The following is a 13329-nucleotide window of genomic DNA, read 5'->3' as shown; positions in this document are numbered from 1 at the left end:
ACACCTTGCTTCTCTGTCCAGCCAAACGCTGCTGTTTCTTTTCTGGCGTATCATTGGCACAATGCGCACGCTGACCCTCAATAGACTCTTGCTTCTGCATGTTTGGCGATGTCTTCTGCAGTCCGCTTCCTTTCTCTTGCGAGGCATTAAGGTGACATCCAGCACAAATTTTGTACACACTTTTCGAAAGTTGCGGGCAACTTGGAGATCCAAAACGTTGGCCCAGGTTGCTCGCCCGCCAAATTGTCAGGGCTCATTTCCACCGCGAAAGGGCCAAGGGCAATAGGCCACGCGAGCGGCTCTCCGCCGTTGATGAAGGGCCGTTGATGAAGGGCCGTCGCAGCCTACGCGCTCCGGGTCTGGGAATCGCGGCGCGGGTGATAACGGTCGCGTCTTTCAATGTGTACGTCTTGTTATACTAGTGCGTTGTGTCATTCTCCGAGACGGGAAGGAGCAAGGGGACTCCCACACTGGCGGCCAGGCGTGAAATACTGCTCGTCTGAAAGGATGGCTGCGAACTGGGTTCGTTTTTGCTTTTCACATAATCATTTTTGCGTTTCTAAGTTGGGCGGCCTTAGTAAAAAAAATTTTTTTTCAAATTCAACCGGGCGAACGGAACTGCAATCGGAACCTCTAACTACTACCGGATGTCGTCTAAGGAAGGCGCTGCCAAAAATGTGAGTGGTGACGACAATTTAACAATGGGCGCATTCGCGGATAACGCCGCCAGCGACAAAAAATGAGACCCTAATGGCACGTTTACACTTGAAAAGAAATCCGCTGCCGCGGGAGCGGATCCGCTCCCGCCGGCGGCGGCGACGAGCGGGCTGTGTTTACATCTATTTCCTTCGAGCAGTGGTGGCAGCGCCGGCTGCGACAGCGGTTCCCGTAACATCTCGTCAAATATGAAGAGAAGGCGCAAGAATTCCCGCCTCATCTCTCTCTCCCAGGCGTTGCTGCTCCCGGAAGAACGCGTACTCGTGACGTAGGCAGCGTCGCGTCGCGCAAGTATGTCACTTCCGGTCAGCGAAATGCCTCGTTCGGCGGCAGAAATAGGTCCTGGACCAAAACAGCTCGCCGCCGCGTTTTCCGCCCAGCGTTTCGCCCCAGCGGCCAAAGCTCGGCGGATCCGCTAGCGGATCCGCAAGTGTCAACTTAACATAAAGCAGGTTTCACATGCAGCGATTTTGGCCCTAGAGCGGCGCGATCAACGGCCAGCCGCAGCGGCTGAGCGGCACGATTTCACCAGGTTGGAAATTTTTCGCAGCGGCAGAGCGGCAGCTTTCGCGCTGGCCACTTACAGCGCGGCGGGAAATCACGTGACAGGAGAAGAAACATTGCGGGAAAGCTGGCGCATAGGACGGCGGCATTTTCACGTTCTTGAAGCAGACGACAAGCAGAGAAAGTACGCAAGCGACTGGTTTGTGGTTTCTTTTTCCCGGAAGGTCGAGCTTCTTTGCTTCATTAGTCGCGTCGAAACAGTTCAGCAGATTTTGGAGGAGGGGAATTGCTGTCCCATACCTCGGAATTTGCTTTCTCAATGAATTACGCGGCTCTTTTTTACTTTCCTAGCCTGAGTACCAACTGTACCCTAGTGAAAAAAAAAAACAGCAGAAGCTGGTCCCAGCATCCCAGCTTCATGCTGGGTTATTGCTCCAGCATGCCCAGCTTCCCGTGCTGGTCCCAGCACAAGCTGGTTTCAACATCCCAGCTTCCCAACTTCATGCTGCGTTATTGCTCCAGCATGCCCAGCTTGCCGTGCTGGTCGAGCTGGTTGGATGCTGGGTCGTGCTGGGTGAATGCTGGGCAAATGCTGAGCCATGCTGGGTGAACTGCCCAAGCTGGTTAGGCTGGTGTACTCCCCCCAAAAATTTTTACCAATTTAAGTTAATACACAGGATAGACAAGCCAGACGCTTCAGAAGAGCCAGCTCGGCATCTTATTTATTATTTTGGTATTCGCGGTCTGCTCACATGAGCTCAGATGCTACACATCCACTGCGCTGACACAGATTAACCGACGGACGGATAGTAGTTCTCGGTGCAAAACAAACAATGCTAATAAAACTAGAGCGCTTATTTCTCAACACCAAAAATACTAGACACACTCCAAAAACAAGCAATAACAATAAAAACAAATACTACACGGATGAGAGAAGCAAACCTGGGTCCCGCCCGTAATGGGGTCGAAGCGTCCTCTTGCGTAGTCGGCAGAGGCGAGGAAATCCGAGTGGCTTGGATGGCATTGGCGATACTCCTTGGCACCACCGTCATTCACGAGTACACAGATGTTCGAAGACACTAAACGATGCCTCAGTCGGGGCATCCGACTTCTTCCAGCGCTGAACGGACTGTCGCTCGCTGCCTCCTTAAATCCCGCTTCGCTTGCACCGCCGTTCAAGTAGTCGCCAAATAAGGCGCACACAGCCGTCCCTTCGAAAATATGCCCAAGATAGCCCAAACGACTCTTAAATTCTCCGCTCCTACCACTCACTCTCTCTATTTTCTCGCACACAAAGGAAGCTCTTAGCATGCCTGAAGCGCCCGGTTGTCTACCAAAAACGAGAGGACAAAGAACAGGACGTGGCATCGTTCCCACCTCAGTCAACCTTGGCGCGCCCGCTCCCGGCAATGCCAGTTCGACAGGCTCTCGCCGACCTTGGCGTGCGCGCTCCCAGCAAGACCATCTTGAACCAGCTTGGGCCGGATTCAGAACCAGCTTGAACCAGCATAACCAGCTTGAAGCAGAGTACCAGCTTGCCCATGTGCAGTGCCAACTCGAAACAGCTTGAACCAGCTTCAGTGCCAGCTCGAACCAGCTTGCCCAGCTGCAGTGCCAGCTCGAACCAGCTTGAACCAGCTTGAACCAGCTTGAACCAGCTTGAACCAGCTTGAACCAGCTTGAACCAGCGTGATTATTACCTAGACCAGCTCGAACCAGCTCGAACCAGCTTAAAAACCAGCTAAACCAGCTTGCCCAGCTTGATATCTTTGCTGGTTTTTCCAATAGGATAGCGAGCGCAAAAGACGCTAATTGGGGCGGCTTGTGCGAACCCTTAGTGAGAAAACAAAAGAAGAAGAATAAGAAATGAGCGACACTGACGCGTATTTTCCAACACAGATCGTCACACCAAGTAAGACAAAATATATCTCGGCCAGTTCTATGAACTACTTATCAGAGATGTTTCGAAGCGTCGGGTCTTTGGGGCGCACAGCTCAAAGAATTCAGGAACAATGGGACCAAAGAGAAACTCTGGGAAGAGGTGACTGAGGCCGTGAAAGTGATGGACAAGGCCGGTATGGAAACCACTACATTACTACGGCTCCAGGAGGTTCGGGTCGGCCATATCAGTAGGAGTCTTTAAATCCGAGGAAGGCGCTGCCCGTGAGGTTGCCGAGGATGATCCGAGGTTTCATCCTCCACGAAGACAAAGTTTGAAAAAAAAAGAAGAAAAAGAAAATGAACAAATAAGACCAAAGTGTATTTCACGACCGGTCGTGGTTTATTTAGTATTTTAAACGTGCTTTTTATTAAGGTGAAATTAAAGAGAACACTGAAAACTAAGGCATTAAAATCTTTGTTAGAAGCCTCTAGAACCGACTGTGCCCATCTGCTTGCTGCAAGCAACATTGGCCATCGCAACGGCGGAAAACGCTCATGTGAAATGAAACCTCGCGATCCATGTCGCTGCGCCGCTAGCGGCGGCGATTTTGGCGGCGGAATCGCTGCATGTGTAACCCGCTTAAGCTTGTAGTCTCGGTCCCGGCAGGCGAATCATCAGAGGAGGGTCTAGGAAAATTAAGAATGGCCTTAGCCATGCTCCTTCAGTTACAACGGGAGCAGATAACGCGCACAAGCCGTGTACCTGCTAGAACCCCGCCCCCTAAAGACTACGCACGGCTCTCGCTCCGCGTTCCGGTTTTTTCGGAGTACGCACACAAAGTCAGCAGCGAAGTTCGTCTCGAAACTGCGGGACTACAAAGCTGCGTACGGAACTGACGATGAAACCGTGCTCACTCGCCTTCCGCCGGTCGCAATGACTGATAGTGCAGCGCTCTCGAGAGTGAGAAAAACAAGTTACTCAAGTATTGCGCATTTTGTTCGGCGATTCAGAGAGGAGTTCCTGCCACCAGATTCCGAAATTCGGATGCAGGACGAGGTCCGTGCCCGCACTTAACACCCACGCCGACTCGCTCATTGGGTTAGTGAGGGCCTTCCAGTGGTGGTATGGCCTTGCTGACGCGGCAGCCCCATATGCAAAGAAACTGGCGCGGGCTCTCTGTCAGAGCCACCGACGCTTTAACCCATATCTCAGGGTGCGCATTTTTACGGGTCTGGACAAGTGGGACGGGCTGCATTGACGATTACAGCATACATCCTTCCTGAACTTTCGTACCGGCCTCCTCTACCAAAAAGCACTGCCCTTGCGCCAACCTTCGCTTGGTCTGAACGCCAAAACTAGTACGGAAGGCCCAGTACAGTCCTACGAATCGTTCGACTACGCCGCTCCCCGACCCCCTTGATCCTCGCGCAATTTAATCTCGAGAACGCTTCCACCACAAGCGCGTATATGCAGAATATCTTAGCGGAAAGCGTTCTCACAACTTTCAGCATGTACGGGCGATATGTGGAAAGTGAGGACAGATCACACCCCCTTTTTACAGAGCCTATGGAGATGATGGGAACCACACGTGGCTCCGCTGTTTCCTGTGCGGCCAACCAGGACACGTGCCACGGGACTGCGGCGATTCTGTCCTTCTCTGTTTGTCCCTTGTCTGTATCCCCCGTCTCGGGTTTACAACTATGCTCAATTTACACCAGCTAGCCTGCACCCTCACCATTGCTTTATTACTGTGCCGAACCTGGACAAAGTAAATGCGAGAGCTTGTGGTGGTAGACTTCTGTTAACCGCCGGCAATGCGGAAACCACGGTCCACAAAATCGAGCCGTCGCAGCCGCCTCCTGCCTCCCGGAGGCTCACACGGACTTTTTGTACTGACGCTTTTCCGTCGATCCTCAGTTGCTCTCGGTTGTGAGAGACTAGGCGCGTACGCCGTCGAGGCAGATGGCGGGAAGCCCTTTACGGCTTTGATTATTCTCGGTCATGAAACTCTACGCGAGTGTGCTTCTGCATCGATCCCCGGGCGGCCATATCACACTGCTCTCGCGGTCATGAAACTCCCAGTGCGTCCGCTTTTGTATCGATCTCCGGGCGGCCAGCTCACGCTGTTCTTGATCATGAGGCTCCTGGAGCGTCTGCTTTTTCATTGATTCCCGGGCGGCCAGCTCCCACTGTTCTTGGTTATGAGAACCCAGATGTGACCCCTTTTGCGGTGGATCTTGGGAGCCCTGCTGAATGCGGTATCAGACATGTGGTACTCGGCTCGTCCGCCGTTGGGGCGGTCGGCGGAAGGCCCTTTCCGGTCCCGGATTCTCACGGTATCAGACTCCCGATGTGTCCCCAGTTGTGGTGGATCTCGGAAGGCCAGCTGAGTATGACCTCGGTCATAATGTACTCGGCGCGTCCGCAGTTGGGGCGGACGGCGGGAGGAAGTTTGCGGCCCCGGATTCTCCCGGTTATGAGAAGCCCGATCCGTCCCCTGCTGCGGTGGATCTCAGGATGTCCGCTGTGTACTGTCTCGGCCATGAGAAACTCAGCGCGTCCGCCGAAGGGGCGGGTGGTCCATTGAGGCCTGTCTCGGTCACGAAACGTTAAGTGCGTCCACTTTCCCGCTCAATCCTGACGCAGTTACCTTCAATTGGACTGTCGCGAGACTCGTCCCTGGTGGTAATATAAGGACCACAGATGGTCCGGACTTCGCAACACCAAAGATGGCTGCCGTAAATGGCCGATCGACCAGAGGCTCTTGACAGCGCTCCTCGACTGCAACAACACCCGAGCCAGGAAAAACGGTTATACTCGTCCCCGCGGTTCCTAGAATTGATCCCTCAACTTAGTTGATCGAGCCACGGATGACAGTTAAGGCCGGTTCACACATGCAGCGGAGCGCTAAGTTAGCGCTACGTGAGCGCTCCAAGGAGCGCTCATGTGGCACTTCTTAGCCCGTGATGTAGCGCTCGGTTAGCGCTTCAGTAGCGCTCTGTTAGCGCTTCAGAAGCGCTCTGTTAGCGCTTTGCACGCTCCTTGTGCCGTGCTTGCTGCTGCGGAACAGCGCGTGCACGGCGATTCCTTTGTTGTTGTTTTTCCTTTGGCATTGAAAGAAGAGGAAGTAAAACAGCCGCTCTCCAAGCAAAGGGTCGGGCAGGCGACCCAGAGTCATGGACTTTGAGCGACTAATTGATTGGGTACGGCCTTATCGCTTTCTATTTGATATGCGTTACCCTGGTTCCAAAGACATGCAGGTAAAAATATTCGCCTTCGAAAGAGCTCTGTGACTCGGTCCCTCAGCCTAGAAACACGGTTCACTAGGTATACCTGTCGGTATCTCGGTGGCGAAAGATGTCGCGCACCCAGAAGGCTCTTCTGGGCGTTAAGCTGTCCACACACATATGCACTAATCGCGTATGTAAGAGCATGCATTGGTCGCATTTCTATTTCAGAATCCCACATGTCCGCCGTGGTGCTGCTGATTCACACACAAGCACAGGAACTGGAACCGCAGTGCACGCGCTAATCCGCAGCACCGCGCGGTACAAGAAGCGCTACTAAAGCGCTAACACGGCGCTACTGAAGCGCTAACAAGGCGCTACTGGAGCGCTAACAAGGCGCTACTGAAGTCACGCGCCAGGGAGCGCCACATGAGCGCTCCTTGGAGCGCTCACGTAGCGCTAACTTAGCGCTCCGCTGTAGGTGTGAACAGGCCTTTACTCTGCTCGGCGTTCCAATCGCCGCACTCTTAGATGCCAGTGCACACCTATCACTTTTCGGAGATACGGTATTAGAGGTTTGCAAAGGAAAAATTTCGAACAGGGGGTGTGAACTTGCAGGTAGCGTTGGAATCTGTACTGCTGCAGCTGCAGACGCCGTAAAGCTGCGATATATTTTTTTTGCGATAGTAAGAAACAAATGCCACAGCTTGTCTATGTGCCTGCAATATCAGCCCCATGATCCTCGGTCGCGATTTCGGCGTAGCGGAAGCCATTACATTAAACTTTGCACGAACTGCTTATCGGTTGAGCAATGAGACTGTGCTAACGCCGCTTACCGGACGAGAGGACGGCATTCCTTTAGGGACACGATTCCGTTGAACTTTGCGCGAAAGGAATTTTCGCTCCTAGCAGTGTTGTAAGTAACGCGTTACAAGTAGCGACGTTACTGGTAACGTGTTAGTCTTTTGGTAACGTGCTAACTGCTCGTTAGAACCCCAATTGACTAACGAGTAAAGGAACGCCGGTATTTTTGTACGGTATCTGCAATCAAACTCCGTTACCCGTTACTCGTTAGTTTTGATTAATAATGGTCACTTGATAGTTTGAAAATAAAATAATTTTAATTCCGCGCACCACGAAATGGCAAAAAAAGCAAATAAAAAAAAAAAAAAACACGCCAACAAAGCTATGTATAAAGGGCGTCATTCCAACTCACGGAAGACCATTTCAACGTTCCCACGACCGGGCCCAAAATACGCGAGATTATCGCTCTGCGGAATTCCTAAGCGTCCTTGGTGCAATCTTTGTATCAAAGCTTCTAAGACCACCGTCGCCGTGCCCTGAAGGAGAAGTCGTCTCGCTGGAAAGAGACATCCGCTGAGAAGGCCTCAGTCTACCGCCACTCGAAATATTCTGCCTAATAATCCCTAGCTACTCCAGCTGGTCAAATCCTTCTCTTCAAAACAAATAAATTCCTGTTCTGTCAACAACAAAAGAATAAACTCTAAATTTGGAAGCGTTGACATTCCCACGCTTTAAACCAAAACAAGTGGCAAGGTTATCGAAGGATTGAAAGGCGTCCGGCACCAGAAAGACTTCACCAGTTTTTAGAATCCCAGCCGCCGTGGTACAAAGGCGCGGTCCGTCGCTGGATCACGACTCCGCTTCAGAAGGTCGCCTTTCACTAAATTCTCTGATCATGCTTTCTCCTATAGCGCCTCAAAGATTAGACGAAAGACTGCGTAATAACCACGAACGGCATCTTCTTTGTATCGCAGTTAGACCCCAACTCCCTGGCATTTAAAGACTGAATTATCTATTGGTGGACGCTGCGCTTCCGTATCCTTCTTGCATTTCCAGGTTGTATGTGAAGGCTTCTGGGGAATTCTTCTAAACAGACACATTGATAGCAGTAATAGGGGTGGCTTTCGTCCGCTTCGCCCTTACTTCGCTGCTGCCAGCGTGAAAAAAAACAAAAAAGATTCATAGACGAGAAAAAGAAACTTACGCAAAAAAGCTTATAAACGCTCGCCACCTTTTTTAATCATATTAAAACTGAATGAAACTACGGGTATGCATGTGATTTCAACCATAGTATAGCCGGCGCTATACTCTGTTTTTATCACAAATCATCTTCTTTAGTTATTTTTATTGCTTATAATAAGAGATCGTTGCCCTCTTTTCGTTGCTTGTGTAGCCTAAACCGGACTGTGACTAAGACCGGCGTGGCTATGAGATGTGTTGTTCGTGGGCACTCCGGGTACTGTACTGTTGCCTCTGTCATGCAACGCCCGCCTCTAACCAACAAGGCCCTTTTGAAACGCGTGTCATAAAAGCCCCTATTACTGCCATCTCGCACTCAATTTTCGTACAAGATGGCAACGGCCACAAAAACTTCGTTATTGTGGCCCTGGCTAAGAGCTATGGCTATTAGCAAAGGCCTGACTTCGTTCTCCTTATTCTGACTTCGTTTCCCTCAGTTCAAAGATATATGCTTGAACTGAGGGTAACGAAGTCAGAATATTTGCTGTTTAAATGTCTGCTTTGTGTGCCGAAACTCAAGCTGCTGAGCACATCTAGCATGTCAAACTCTAATTTGAAACATCACATTAAGGTCAGTTATTCTTCAATGCCACTTACTTTTTTTTCTCGTTAAAATGTCGTTGTTAAGCTTTCTTAGCCAAAAGAATGCACCTTTCTTTCGAGATCATCTTGTTAGTGGCAGTTTCTCAGCTACATCTCACAATGCTCATTTATGTAAGCAAGCAGAAAGTTTTCGCTAGCTTACGTAAATTAGGGCAGTTATATATAAACACGCTTATTTTATGTTTGTTTAAGTTTGCAATTTCTTCAGAGATTTTTTTATGGTAATTCGTGATGGAGTTTATTTAATTAATAATTTGTTAATCCACACCTCTGATAACTTGAAATTAAGAGTGGTGCAACGCATCAGGACTTTTTTGTTTTCTCCGGCACTCCATTCGCAAAAGCTATCAGAGGTCGCTGTACTTTCAAAGAAACAAAGGACCGAGACTACAAGCCACTTTGCCGACGCACCCTTGCTGAAGCAGAGGAAGGTCGACTGTATGCATCAAGCTCCCGTTTCTGAAGAACGGTTCGACAATTGTGGAGACGTTTGTGGTTGACACTCTACAGTCCTAAAATAACAGCTGTCATGTACTAACAGCTGTTATATGCTAAAAATGAAACAAAAAGTAACGACAAACTAACGTAAAAATAACGCCAGTTTGTCATGGCAAGTAACGACACCGGTATTTCGTTACATTTGCAAAATGGTAACGCAGCTCTCTGACGCGTTAGCTCTTTCCAAGCTAACAAGTAGCGCTAATTCGCCACCTATTTGCGGTGATGGGAACAACAGTGGCTCCCAGACAGTGTATACAAGGCGGTTGAAAACTGTCCCGGTAGCAGCTCCCAGAAGCAGCGGCTCCAGCACCCGCTGGAGCTCTTCTCGCCGATGTTCACGGAAAGACCTGGGAAAACCTATTTCATACGGCACCGAATCGAAGCGAAAATTGCATTTCCGAATCGGAGGTGCAATGCGTGACCCATAAGTCCTCACAAGCGGGAACTTTTTCATGCGGCGAACGCGGAAATCATCAACACAGGCGTTGTTACCTCGGTCAAAAAGCTCACGGGCTTCGCCCGTTCTTTCTACAGAGACAGACGGCACAGCAGCGCTTCGTGTTGATTACAGGCACCTAAACGAAGTGCCAGGCAGACAAATTTCCGTTTCCCAGTGTTTCCTCAGTAATGCAAGGCCTTAAAAACACGACTGTTTTTTATCGCTTCCAACCGCAGTCGCGGATTCCTTCGAATCGAAGTTCATCCGGCTAATTTTGAGAAGACGGCATGCAGTTATCACGGGGGATTTTTCGAATTCACTCTCCATCCCTTTGGTTTGTCTAATTCTCCCACCAGCTTTCAACGCCTAATCGACGTCGTCCTCGGGGACGCAAAGTACGAGTTTGCGATGGCACACATGGATAATGTAGTTGTATTTTCATGAACATTCAAGGGACAACCTCGTGTCCCTTGGCATCATACTCGGACGAATGCGTCAGGCCGGCCTTGCGATTTATGCAAGTAATGTTCAGTTGACCTCGCCCGTAATGAGCGTTCTTGACTTTGTTGTAGATTGCGACACGCTGCGTCCGAATGAAGAGACGTTGCGCGCAATAACGGTGTGCGCACCCTCTTAGGACGTCAAAAGCCTACAAAGCTATCTCGTTAGTGGTCATTTCCACCTCGAGGGGGCCAAGAGGAACTAGCCACGCGAGCGGCGCTCCGCCGCCGATAAGGAGCCACCGGAGTGTATGCGCGGGGCTCTCGGGACCGCAATGCGGGCGATAACTGTCATTAAATACTTAAACACTGTAGTTTAAACGTTTTATGACTGGGCATAAAAAAGTCACGTGAAGCCCTGCTCGTGAACACAGGCTCCTAAGCCCGGAAATCTTGAGGGTATGAAATGCACGTTGTAGAAGAACAGTGGAAGCCCGCCATCAGCACGGACTCAGAAGTCGCGCACAAAAATATGGCCGCCAGTTTATACTTCCTATAGATATGCTCGGGGAGAAATTTGAGTGGGAATATACCCTTTTCAAATGTACAGTCGGGGACAAAAGTCTCCAGGACGTGCCAGCTGCGGCTGAAACGCATCTCTCTGCCATCTGCCGGCGGGTGGTCTGGTTTCGAGATCACACAAAAGCGCATGCGCGTCCTACTCTGAGTGCAAACATGTCTGTTTTCCCGCTCTTCTGCGGCACAGCGCCTAACTCGGAATCGGGCGCGTGGTACCGCCTCGGAGATAGCGCTGGCGGCTGACGAGCGTCTGCTACACATTCCGAAACTCGAGATACCGCCTGGGGTATTTCGCCGCATTTCGCCGTGTCAGCGCACCTTGCTTTATAACCAGTTGAGCTTATCGCTCAGTTGAGATGCCGTGACTTCTTGCTTGATAGGTGCCATGTCAGTAAGCGCTATCTCCGAGGCGGTACCACGCGCCCGATTCCGAGTTAGGCGCCGCGCCGCAGAAGAGCGGGAAAGCGCACAGGTTGGCAGGCACAGTAGGACGCGCATGCGCTTTTCTGTGATCTCGAAACCAGGCGACCCACCGGCAGATGGCAGAGCAATGCGTTCCAGTCGCAGCTCGCGTGTCCTGGAGACTTTTGTCCCCGACTGTACATCAAGCAACATTGATTATAGCCATTTTTCGTGCACGTAGCGCCTGATTAAATCACCGTCTTCGCCGAAGGCTGATGCAGCCTTCGTGTCCAATACGCGCTCAGAGTATGTGATGAAGCAGTGGCGGACAGGCGATGGCGCGGACTTTTCAGAAGTGTCTATATCGAAGAAAAGGAAATGGTATGTGCATTTCCTTGATCGGCGCACGACGTACACGTGCATTCGTCAGCAATAGCTTTCTTCGTTGTAATGCTGTCTCCGAGCAGTGCCCGTTCAGAAAGGAGCTTCTAGTCGGTGCCAATCTCAGCGTACGCGGATATGACACTTTTTACCTGAATTCCAGGGCATTAACATATACTCACTGTACTTCTGGGATTGCACAATTGATTAAGCATATATAAACATAGACCGATCTGCAGTCGCGTTAGTAAAGAGTAAGCAATATACTTCACTAACTAAATTTTAAACGTGAACAGGTGCAGCCATACCCCATGCGCCGGCCCACAACACTTTACCGAAAGAAATTTCTTTCCCATAGAAAATAGTTCCAGTAAACGACGTTCCTTTCTTACGTCGACTCAAATCACCCATGTGGCGAAACCTTGAGTATTGATTGATATGTGGGGGGGGGGGGGGGGTTTAAGTCTCTCCGTGGGCTGTCAATCTATTGCAAAGCAACAACGTATCGTTATCTTGTAGACCCTGAGGTGGGCAACGATAAGAAAAAAACGTTACGTAACAACAAAATCTTGTTGTATTCGTCTGTTTTGTTTTATCGTTTACCGGCTCAGGGTGTACAAGATGTCGATTCATTACCAGCCCACCCCAACTGTATCAATGCTTATAACGTATCGTTCTTTGATCCCTCGTTGAAGTGCAGATAAGGGCTTGCATGGGCTTTGCCCGATGCGCTTCGGACCGTCGGCTTCATGTTTGAAAACACATTTAATAACCTGGGATGATTGGCAGGTAAACTTTTTTGTATACAAGTTTGAGTGATTCTAGTGTAAAAACTAAGTGAAAATATAAAAGAAGACATTCACCGTGGTACTTTCAGATGCGCCTACTCACTAACACATGAGCGAATGAACATTTGACAATATGATGTATCTAGTTGAAAGTTAAACATATCGAGCTGCTAATTTGTGTTTTCGAAAAGAAAACAAATATGTATAAATAGCAGCTGTGTTGAAGCTGGGCTGGTTAGTAGTGCGATTTATGATGAAAGAAAAAACCGCATAGAAAGTCGGGACTAAAAAGGGGACACATACTACTGAGAAGCGCTTACTGCAGCTCTAATTTTTCGGTTTTCAAAAAGTACTTAGATTGAAGTAATTTAGTTCCTTTTTGAAAGTAATTTTTCCATCTCGCTGTTAAGAGGATATCAGAGTAGAAATATCTCTCGGATTCAAGATATTTTCGAATCTAGATGGTGGCGCCACTCTGGTTTCGAAAAACACGAAATGGAAGCCAGTGCAATCTGAGAGGCCTGTTTGCGCCACTGATCTTTAGTGTAGCCACCAATCTCCTACTGAAAATAGCACTCCCGCCCTGATGTGTTATAGAAACCTCAAAACGCTTCCCACACCTTTAGTCTATCAAACCTTGAAACTCCTTCAGGCCTTCAAGACTGTCGGCGAGGACTCTCGCCGACGAACACTCCACGTGCGGGAAGTATCCACCGCGCTGCATTTAGCAGCAGGATCGGCTAGTGCACAAAGCGCAATACACCTTCACCTTAGCCTCGACGGCAGACGAAGGAGGCAGCGTTTTCTGTATCTGCCAGACATG

Source organism: Ixodes scapularis, unplaced genomic scaffold (genome assembly GCF_016920785.2).
Source record: "Ixodes scapularis isolate PalLabHiFi unplaced genomic scaffold, ASM1692078v2 PGA_scaffold8__174_contigs__length_109621045, whole genome shotgun sequence".
In the NCBI taxonomy this organism is placed as follows: domain Eukaryota; kingdom Metazoa; phylum Arthropoda; class Arachnida; order Ixodida; family Ixodidae; genus Ixodes; species Ixodes scapularis.
The sequence above is the reverse complement of the archived record's forward strand: the minus strand, read 5'-3'. Positions refer to the sequence as shown.